Source organism: Cherax quadricarinatus, chromosome 9, assembly GCF_038502225.1.
Source record: "Cherax quadricarinatus isolate ZL_2023a chromosome 9, ASM3850222v1, whole genome shotgun sequence".
NCBI lineage: Eukaryota > Metazoa > Arthropoda > Malacostraca > Decapoda > Parastacidae > Cherax > Cherax quadricarinatus.
This window is the reverse complement of record NC_091300.1, coordinates 41790700-41803429: the sequence shown is the minus strand read 5'-3', so window position 1 is coordinate 41803429 and position 12730 is coordinate 41790700.

Below are 12730 nucleotides of genomic sequence, written 5' to 3'. Positions count from 1 at the left end.
TTTGCAGCAGTAATATCAGGCTATCATGGTGTCTGGGAGATGATTAGGGAAACAGCAAAGGAGATGCTTAAATCAGATCCAGAGATACAGAGGGAAAAGAAAGGGGAAGAGGAGAGGGAGAGGTCAATAATTATTCAGGGGCTTCAGGAGGCTGAAGAACAGACCTATGATGAAAGAAAGCATTGGGAGAAAAGAGAGATTAAGAACATCATTGCAATAACAGGAGAGAGGGACATGTCTCAGGTAGAAAATTTTCACAGACTTGGGGGGGTATTAGAGGGAAAAAAATCGACCAATCAGATTGACATTCAAGACAGATGTGGTAAGGAAGAGGATACTACAATAGAAACCACTGTTAAAGGACTCTCCAGATTATCAAAAAGTGTTCCTCAATTGAGACAGAACACGAAAGGAAAGGGAACAACTGAAAGTGAGAGCAAGACAAAACCAGTGGAAGGAAAGAGAGACAGGACAGGCAACGACAGACAGGAAAGCTCAGCCTTTGGGGGGAACATCAAACACAAATGCTTACAGAAACCTCTCAACCACTGTCACCGCATATCAACCCCCTAAGCACTAATTCCACAATCACAGCAGCCTCCCGTAATATTGTGCCCTGCCTCCCACCCATCTTCCATCTCCCAAAATACAGTAATGGAAAGGAAGCTAAAGGTATGGTACACCAATGCAGATGGAATAACAAATAAGAGTGAAGAGTGGCAAGAACGCATCATTGATGCATCACCTGACATCATAGCACTAACAGAGACAAAACTTACATGGATGATAACAGATGCAATCTTTCCACCTGGATATCAGATTATGAATAAAGAGAGAGAGAACAGAGGAGGGGGAGGAGTAGCATTGCTCATAAAAAAACAGTGGAGTTTTGAGGAGATGGGAGGAATGGAAAGAAGGGAAACAGACGACTTCATTGTAGGAACACTTCAGACTGGTGGTCCAAAGGTGATGATAGCAGTGATGTATAACCCACCACTTAACAGCAGGAGAACAACAGAAGCGTATGATGTGTGCAATAGGGCAATGGTGGATACACTAGCTAAGTGGCCAGGAGGGCTCATATGGGTAGGACAAAATTGCTTAGAATGGGGGATTTCAATCATATAGAGACTGACTGGGAAAAGCTAGAGCCACGTGGGGGACCAGAAACATGGAGGGCTAAGGTGTTGGAGACTGCATTGGAGAACTTCATGCATCAACATGTTAGGGATACAACCAAAGAGAGAGGAGAGGATGTTGCAGCAAGGCTGGATCTCATATTCACCTTGAATAATTCAGACATAGGGGATATCATCCACGAAAGACCCCTTGGCGCTAGTGATCATGATGTCCTGAGTTTTGAATATCTTGTAGGGTTAACAGTGGAGAATGCAGCAGCACGAGAACAGAGAGAGAAACCGAACTTCAAAAAGGGGACTACATAGGAATGAGAAGTTTCCTGCATGAAGTGCAGTGGGAAAGAGAACTAGATGGAAAGACAGTAAATGAAATGATGGAAATAGTGACCACTAAGTGCAGGGAGGCAGAGGAAAGGTTCATACCAAAGGGCAACAAAAAATGGTAAGACCAGAGTGAGCCCATGGTTTAACTGGAGGTGTAAAGAGGCCAAAGCCAAGTGTGCTAGAGCATGGAAAAGGTATAGAAGGCAAAGGACTCAAGAAAACAAGGAGCTGAGCAGAAGAACCAGAAACGAATATGCAGGGATAAGGAGAGAGACCCAGAGGTAATACGAGAACGACATAGCATCAAAAGCCAAATCTGAACCAAAGTTGTTATACAGTCACATTAGGAGAAAAACAACAGTCAAGGACCAGGTAATCAGGCTGAGGAAAGAAGGAGGGGAGCTGACGAAGAGTGACCAAGAAGTATGTGATGAATTAAACAAAAGATTTAGAGAAGTATTCACAAGAGAGTCATGAATGCTTCCAGCAAACTGTGGAGGTAGGGTGCACCAGCAGGTGCTGGATACAATACACATAACAATGTAGAGGTGAAGAAACTGCTAGACGAACTCGATACCTCAAAGGCGGTGGGCCCTGATAACATATCTCCGTGGATACTGAGAGAGGGAGCAGAGGAACTGTGTGTGCCGCTAGCAGCAATCTTCAGTAAATTATCGAAACTGGGCAGTTGCCTGAGGCGTGGAAGACAGTAAATGTAGTTCCAATTTTTAAGAAAGGGGGCAGACAGGCAACATTAAACTACAGACCAGTGTCATTGACTTGTATAGTATGTAAAGTCATGGAAAAGATTATCAGGAGAAAAGTGGTGGAACACATTGAAAAGATTGGGCTCATATATGACAGCACGGCTTCAGAGGTGGGAAATCCTGTGTCACAAATCTACTTGAGTTCTACGATAAGGTAACAGAGGTAAGACAGGAGAGAGAGGGATCGGTAGATTGCATCTTTTTAGACTGCAAGAAGGCTTTTGACACAGTGCCACACAAGAGACTGGTGCAAAAATTAGAGGAGCAGGCAGGAATAAGAGGGAAAATACTGCAATGGATCAGGGAATACATGACAGGAAGGAAACAACGAGTATTGGTACGTGCTGAAGTGTCGGAGTGGGGTTCCACAAGGTTCAGTCCTAGGCCCGGTGCTGTTTCTTGTATACGTGTATGACATGGTGGAAGGAATAGATTCAGAATTGTCACTGTTCGTTGATGATGAGGAGAATACAAGTGGGTGAGGATCAGTTAAGATTACAAGGGGATCTGGACAGACTACAAGTATGGTCCTACAAATGGCTCCTGGAGTTTAACCCCAGTAAGTATAAGGTCATGGAGATTGGGGAAGGACACAGAAGGCCGCAGACGGAGTACAGGCTAGGAAACCACCAGCTGCAAACGTCAATTAAAGAAAAGGATCTTGGGGTAAGCATTATAACGAACATGTCCCCTGAGGCACACATCAATCAAATAACTGCTGCAGCATATGAGAGATTGGCAAACCTGAGATTGGCGTTTAGACATCTGAGTAAGGAGTCATTCACGACATTGTACACAGTGTACGTAAGGCCTATACTGGAATATGCAACGCCAGTATGGAACCCTCACTTAGTCAAACACGTCACGAAATTGGAGAAAGTGCAAAAATTTGCTCACGATTACTCCCGGAACTGAGGGGTATGTCTTATGAGGAGAGGTTCAGGGAACTCAACCTGATGACACTAGAGGAGGAGGAGGACATGATAACGTATAAAATACTAAGAGGGCATTGACAAGGTGGACAAGGATCAAATGTTTCAGAGATGGGATACAGAAACAAGGGGACACAATTGGAAGCTGAAAACCCAGATGAGTCATAGGGATGTTAGGAAGTATTTCTTTAATTTTAGAGTTGTCAGTAACTGGAATAATCTGGAGAGTGAAGTAGTGGAAGCAAGTTCCATAAATAGCTTTAAGAAGAGGTATGAAAAAGGTCATGGAGCAGGAAGAGAGTGAATTAGTATCGACCAGTGAAGAGGCAGGGCCAGGAGCTATGACTCGACCCCTGCAACCACATATAGGTGAGTACACACACACACACACACACACACACACACACACACACACACATTTCATTTTCTTGGACTGCAAGAAGGCGTTTGACACAGTTCCACACAAGAGATTGGTGCAAAAACTGGAGGACCAAGCAGGGATAACAGGGAAGGCACTACAATGGATCAGGGAATACTTGTCAGGAAGACAGCAGCGAGTCATGGTACGTGGCGAGGTGTCAGAGTGGGCACCTGTGACCAGCGGGGTCCCGCAGGGGTCAGTCCTAGGACCAGTGCTGTTTCTGGTATTTGTGAACGACATGACGGAAGGAATAGACTCTGAGGTGTCCCTGTTTGCAGATGACGTGAAGTTGATGAGAAGAATTCACTCGATCGAAGACCAGGCATAACTACAAAGTGAAGAGGCAGGGCCAGGAGCTATGACTCGACCCCTGCAACCACATATAGGCGAGTACACACACACACACACACACACACACACACACACACACATATATATATATATATATATATATATATATATATATATATATATATATATATATATATATATATATATATACACATGTGCCGAATAGGTAAAATTGGTCAGTCAGCAAGAACTCGTTTAAAATTAAGTCCTTTCTGAAATTTTCTCTTATACGTTTATAGATATATTTTTTTCATTTATGTTAATGTATAATTCAATAATTTTGTCCCAAAATAACCTTAGAAAACTTACCTAACCTTATTATAACAAGCAAAATTTAATTTAGCCTAAACCAACTAAATATGTTTTAGATAAGTTTACGATAATTTAATAATAAACAAACACAATGAAATATATTTATTTCGTTAGGTTCAGAATTATTTTTATGAAATTATTGCATACACAAATTTTTGGTTGCCTTATACAGCCAGAAGACCGTTGTTATTTAAGCTAAAATCTCAAGTTTTATCTATTCGGCACGACATATATATATATGCAAATAAGATCACAGTAAACAGGTGACATCACAATATGCAGAATAAAACCACCATGAAAAAATAGAATTCCAGACGCTTTTGTGATTCCTCAAATTGTGAAGGAACTATAAGAATAAAAAGTTAACAGGAAGGCATAAGAACGAGACTAAACGTTACTGCCACCTCACGCCAACTGGTGTTGTGAGGTGGCTGCGAGGTGTAGTCTCCTTATATGCCTTCCTGATAACTTTTTATTTTTATAGTTCCTTGATAACGTGAGAAATCATGAAAGCACTTGGAATTCTGTTATTTTTTTCGGTGTTTATTCTGCAAGCATACGCGCGCGCGCGCACACACACACACACACACACACACACACACACACACACACACACACACACACACACACACACACACACACACACATATATATATATATATATATATATATAAGAACATAACATAAAGGAGGAACACTGCAGCAGGCCTGTTGGCCCATACTAGGCAGGTCCTTTACAATTCATCCCACTAACAAACATTTGACCAACCCAATTTTCAATGCCACCCAAGAAACAAGCCCCGATGTGCAAGTCCCTCTCAAATCCAACCCCTCCCACTCATGTACTTATCCAACCTAAATTTGAAACTACCCAAAGTCCTAGCCTCAATAACCCAACTAGGTAGACTGTTCCACTCATCAACTACGCTATTTCCAAACCAATACTTTCCTATGTCCTTTCTAAATCTAAACTTATCTAATTTAAATCCATTACTGCGGGTTCTCTCTTGGAGAGATATCCTCAAGACCTTGTTAATATCCCCTTTATTAATACCTATCTTCCACTTATACACTTCGATCAGGTCTCCCCTCATTCTTCGTCTAACAAATGAATGTAACTTAAGAGTCTTCAATCTTTCTTCATAAGGAAGATTTCTAATGCTATGTATTAATTTAGTCATCCTACGCTGAATGTTTTCTTACGAATTTATGTCCATTCTGTAATATGGAGACCAGAACCGAGCTGCATAATCTAGGTGAGGCCCCACCAATGATGTATAAAGCTGCAGTATGACCTCTGGACTTCTGTTGCTTACACTTCCCGATATAAATCCCAGTAATCTATTTGCCCTATTACGTACGCTTAGGCATTTCTGTCTGTATATATATATATATATATATATCAATGAAACCACGAAACAAGTGGTTTTGAATCATTTACCAAACTGCAGCAGGCCAGGATTCGACCCCACGACACATTGTTCCGCCTCAATATATAAACATTATCTCTCAGTTCACAAAAGGATTCGAACTTGCAATATGTGATGTGTGAGATTTTGGGTAATATGAGTAAATAGAATGTTATTATAGAACCAAGGTATACTCACCTTGTTAATGGCAGCTCGAAATCACTTGCAGCCTTCCCCAGGCGTTTCACCTCCAAATTCGCTATTTGACCCACCAGGGTTAATACTCGTCTTGAAGATAAATATCCGTCAGGTATTGCTGTTATAGAACCTGGAAATCGTGGGCGGCCCTTACCTGTGATTTGGGCTCGGCCCGCTGATCACGGCGTTGAGTTGGTTAGTCTTATCAAACCCACTTATATACCCTTCTGGTGCAGTTGAATGGCTAAACAAAGGGTTTGATGAAGACTTACCTGGGTGTTTGTAGTGTACCCATGTTATACACGCCGATATCCTTGTCTTGATTGAAGAGAATGACACTGGAAGCCTCCACTTCTGTCGTCTGTTTGGCACTCGTCGCCTGACGGCTAACACGAATGAGCCACATGGAAACAGTACTCCCGTGGTACTTGCTGCGCTCGCTGAAGTGAAATATCCGTATCTATTCACAGCAGGAAGAATGCAATTTTCTTGGAGATCGTCAGTGCACGGCACGGGAAACACGCACACGAAATTGGCCACGAATATTTCTGCGTTGGGTGGCCGGGTAGGGCAGTACCCAGCCACCTCTTCACCCGGCTTTCTCGTCACACGTTCACTCGCCAAAACCATATTGCGATCTCGAATCTGCCTGTTGCTACCTCCCGCCCTTTTTTATGGCCAGTTATCTGCTGACATATGGTCTACAGATGTCAGTGCCAGCTCTCTCAACTTAAACAATCACAATAGGCTGTAATATTTTAAATTTAAGAATTAATCTAAGTCTGCCCGAAATGCCTAGCCATGCTAGGTGTTCTAGTGGTACACTCTGTAATTATTATTTTACTACATGTAAACCACACAATAACCAAATTCTGTAAACTCAGCATTGTAATCCTTATAGAGAATAAACTTTGAATTGAATTGAATTCCTTCAGTCTCAGACGTGGGTTTATGAAAATAATGCAGGTAGGACCTGCCTCGTATGGGCCAGTAGGCCTTCTGCAGTGTTCCTACATTCTTATGTTCTTATGTTCTTATGTATATTATCAGTTCCCAGGCATATATTTTCAGATTTTTCCCGGTCTTGGGAAATCACCTATTTCTTAGACAAACGTCTGTTCATAAAATCTTGCAGACACTCCCGTAGAGAGAGAATTCTGCTGTTCACGTGTCGTGTGTCGCCTTTTATCAGCTATGAAGCTGTAATCCCATTAGAGGGTGTCTGATTTTGCTGGATCGGACAGGCGTGTTAATATTGGTGAACGCTCTGGAATGAGCTAATTGAAATTAAGTAATAATCTTGTAGACCTGTGTCTACAAGATTATCCGTAAAAAAATTAAATAGTTTATTATGGTCAAACTGGAAAGGCCGAGAAAGTTGCATCAAGCAGGTCTGTGCTGGACAAAAATATAAATGAATCAAGTTATTTAACAAAAAAATAGTATTGATTTTAATAAGAATAATAATTTAGGGTCATACAAATCAGATTCATTTATAATTATTAAATTTTGAGAAGAATTTAAGCCATGCGTGACAGGTCCTTGACACTACCATCATAACGGGACGGGTGTTATGTTGTAGGTCCTTGACACTACCATCATACCGGGACGAGTGTTATATCGTAGGTCCTTGACACTACCATCATACCGGGACGAGTGTTATATCGTAGGTCCTCGACACTACCATCATACCGGGACGAGTGTTATATCGTAGGTCCTTGACACTACCATCATACCGGGACGAGTGTTATATCGTAGGTCCTTGACACTACCATCATACCGGGACGGGTGTTATGTTGTAGGTCCTTGACACTACCATCATACCGGGACGAGTGTTATGTTGTAGGTCCTTGACACTACCATCATACCGGGACGAATGTTATATCGTAGGTCCTTGGCACTACCATCATACCGGGACGAGTGCTATGTTGAAGGTCCTTGACACTACCATCATACCGGGACGAGTGCTATGTTGTAGGTCCTTGACATTACCATCATACCGGGACGAGTGCTATGTTGTAGGTCCTTGACATTACCATCATACCGGGACGAGTGCTATGTTGTAGGTCCTTGACACTACCATCATACCGGGACGGGTGTTATGTTGTAGGTCCTTGACATTACCATCATACCGGGACGAGTGCTATGTTGTAGGTCCTTGACACTACCATCATACCGGGACGAGTGCTATGTTGTAGGTCCTTGACACTACCATCATACCGGGACGAGTGCTATGTTGTAGGTTGTTGACACTACCATCATACCGGGACGAGTGCTATGTTGTAGGTCCTTGACACTACCATCATACCGGGACGAGTGCTATGTTGTAGGTCCTTGACACTACCATCATACCGGGACGAGTGCTATGTTGTAGGTCCTTGACACTACCATCATACCGGGACGAGTGCTATGTTGTAGGTCCTTGACACTACCATCATACCGGGACGAGTGCTATGTTGTAGGTCCTTGACATTACCATCATACCGGGACGAGTGCTATGTTGTAGGTCCTTGACACTACCATCATACCGGGACGAGTGCTATGTTGTAGGTCCATCATACCGGGACGAGTGCTATGTTGTAGGTCCTTGACACTACCATCATACCGGGACGGGTGCTATGTTGTAGGTCTACACTACCATCATACCGGGACGAGTGCTATGTTGTAGGTCCTTGACACTACCATCATACCGGGACGAGTGCTATGTTGTAGGTCCTTGACACTACCATCATACCGGGACGAGTGCTATGTGCTATGTAGGTCCTTGACACTACCATCATACCGGGACGAGTGCTATGTTGTAGGTCCTTGACACTACCATCATACCTTGACACTACCATCATACCGGGACGAGTGCTATGTTGTAGGTCCTTGACACTACCATCATACCGGGGACGAGTGCTTGATGTTGTAGGTCCTTGACACTACCATCATACCGGGACGAGTGCTATGTTGTAGGTCCTTGACACTACCATCATACCGGGACGGGTGCTATGTTGTAGGTCCTTGACACTACCATCATACCGGGACGAGTGCTATGTTGTAGGTCCTTGACACTACCATCATACCGGGACGAGTGCTATGTTGTAGGTCCTTGACACTACCATCATACCGGGACGAGTGCTATGTTGTAGGTCCTTGACACTCCCATCATACCGGGACGGGTGCTATGTTGTAGGTCCTTGACACTACCATCATACCGGGACGAGTGCTATGTTGTAGGTCCTTGACACTACCATCATACCGGGACGAGTGCTATGTTGTAGGTCCTTGACACTACCATCATACCGGGACGAGTGCTATGTTGTAGGTCCTTGACACTACCATCATACCGGGACGAGTGCTATGTTGTAGGTCCTTGACACTACCATCATACCGGGACGAGTGCTATGTTGTAGGTCCTTGACACTACCATCATACCGGGACGGGTGTTATGTTGTAGGTCCTTGACAGTACCATCATACCGGGACGAGTGCTATGTTGTAGGTCCTTGACACTACCATCATACCGGGACGGGTGTTATGTCGTAGGTGAGATAATATCTGTCTTATAAGCCTTCAACTGTTTTATTATTTTTACATATCCTTGATAAAGTGAGAAATTTCGAAAGTGCTGTATGTTCACTATTTTTTTCACAGTTGTTGCTTTGCATATTTTGATATCACCTGTGATCTTGTTGCGCATATATATATATATATATATATATATATATATATATATATATATATATATATATATATATATATATATATATATATATATATATATATATATATATATATATATATATATATATATATATATATATATATATATATATATATATATATATATATATATGCAAAACAACCACTCTGAAAGAATAGAGAAATTCCAAGCGCTTTCGTGACTACTCACATTATCAAGGAACTAAAAGTAAAGCATCCAAGGAAGCTATATAAGGGGTCTGGCCAGCACCTCACTATCAGATCCCACAACGGTTAAACACCTGACGCGCGCCGACCCAACTTGGATAGGTCCTTTGCACAACTCACCCACAAACTATTCTACCCAAGAAAATTTAAAAATTATTATTTGTCCAGTGTATTATTAAATTCTTCCCAAATTCTATTAATTATAAATGGATCTAATTTATATAAACCAAAGGAAATATTCATATTATTGTCAAAACTGCTTTTTATGAAACAAGATTCAATTATATTCCTGTCGACCGTGGACTTGCTTGATACTACTTTCTCAACTTTTTGAAAATCAATTGGATGGTTAAAATCTCTTACATGAATAAATAGAGCATTGGAATCTTGTCCAGTTCTAATGCTATATTTATGTTTTAATCTTAGTTGTTAGGTAAGACACATATGCAACAGTTAGGTATCTTTATTATGAAACGTTTCGCCTACACAGTAGGCTTCTTCAGTCAAGTACAGAAAAGTTGATAGAAGCAGAAGATACTTGAAGACGATGTAATCAGTCCATCACCCTTCAAGTATCTTCTGCTTCTATCAACTTTTCTGTACTTGACTGAAGAAGCCTACTGTGTAGGCGAAACGTTTCATAATAAAGATACCTAACTGTTGCATATGTGTCTTACCTAACAACCTGTCGGTATTTTATACCATTTTAATGTTTAATCTTAGTTCGAGATTTTTACCAGTTTGACCGTAATAAACTTTATCGCAAATTTTACAAGGAATCTTATAGACACATTCATCAGCATTTTGGGGGTATTCTTTATCAAAAGTTTTTTTTTTTACTGTATCATATATATATATATATATATATATGATATATATATATATATATATATATATATATATATATATATATATATATATATATATATATATATATATATATATGCAAGGAATTCGCAAGAGCAGGCGAAATATACACAAACACTGATCTCTGGCTGAAGGAGACTCGAACCTACGAACCTTGGAACAAGGTACGCAGTGCTTTACCAATCTACCCACACTAGACCAATACCTTGGAGTCCAGCTTGCGCTAGGCTTTGATCCAAGGCAGCCAGCTTTCAGGGAGAAGGCTTACAGCTTTTCATCTCATCCCCTGCATGCATCAGCCTTACTAGAGACATTAACAATGCAAGGAATTCGCAAGAGCAGGCGAAATATACACAAAAACAGATTGGTAAAGCACTGCGTATCTTGTTCCAAGGTTCGTAGGTTCGAGTCACCTTCAGCCAGAGATCAGTGTTCGTGTATATTTCGCCTGCTCTTGCGAATTCCTTGCATTGTTAATATCTCTAGTAAGGCTGATGCATGCAGGGGATGCCTTGGATCATGCAGGGGATGCCTTGGATCAAAGTCTAGCGCAAGCTGGACTCCAAGGTATTGGTCCAGTGTGGGTAGATTGGTAAAGCACTGCGTACCTTGTTCCAAGGTTCGTAGGTTCAAGTCTCCTTCAGCCAGAGATCAGTGTTTATATATATATATATATATATATATATATATATATATATATATATATATAAATATATATATATAATGTCGTGCCGAATATGTAAAACTGGTCAATTAGCAAGAACTCATTTAAAATTAAGTCCTTTCTAAAAAAATTCTTATACGTTTAAAGATATATTTTTTTCATTAATGTTAATGTAAAAATTTATAATTTTGCACTAAAAGAATCTTAGAAAACTTACCTAACCTTATTATAACAAGAGTAATTTATTTTAACCTAACCCAGCTAAATATATTTTAGATTTGTTTACAATAATTTAATACTAAACAAACACAGTGAAATATATTTTTTTCGTTAGGTTCAGTATGATTTTGGCGAAATTATTGCATACACAAATTTTCACTTGTCCTATATGGCAAGATGAGCGTTGCTATTTAAGCCAAGATCGCAAGTTCTGCCTATTCGGCACGACGTATATGTATATATAGGGAGGTACCACCTCTAGAACTGTCCTGGGGACCCTCATCCTCAGAGAAAAGAATAAACTTGCTTCTGGGGAAAACTCAAGGTTCTCCCTGAAGCTGTTTGAGAATTTTCTCCTACCACCCCCTATATTTAATATATATTTTATTTAAAGACAAAATACATTGACAAAACATTCACAAAGATACAATAGAAAGTAAAACAACATACGTAACTAAGAGCTACATCTCGAATACTTCGTCCAGCTCCCCGGCGTTGGGCCGCGTGCCCAGAATGCTGCAGGCATTTCCTGTCTGGATCGCAACACTGAGTCTCTGAAAGATGATATATATATATATATATATATATATATATATATATATATATATATATATATATATATATATATATATATATATTGTGTGTGTGTGTGTGTGTGTAATATATATCAACAACACTGCAACTAGCCAAGGAGTCGAACGTTTCGCCCACCATGGGGCAGGCCAAAGCAGCATGGGTTCGACTCCTTGGCTAGTCGCAGTGTTGTTATTAATCAATACCACTTGTTCGTGGGTGCAATAATATATATATATATATATATATGTGTGTGTGTGTGTGTGTGTGTGTGGTGCCGTGGCGAATAGGTAAAACTGGTTATTTAGCAAGAACTCATTTAAATTAAGTCATTTCTAAACTTTTCTCTTATACTTTTAAAGACATATTTTTCATTTATGTTAATGTATAAATTAATAATTTGGTACCGAAAGAACCTTATAAAACTTACCTAACTTTATTATAGCAAGCTCAATTTAATTTAACCTGATCTAACTAAATATATTTTAGATAATTTTACAATAATTTAACAATAAACAAACGCAATGAAATATATTTTTTTTCGTTAGGTTCAGAATAATTTTTTTGAAATTATTGCATACACAAATTTTCGCTTGCCTTATTCGGCATACATCCTGAACCATTTGCAAACGGGCTAAAT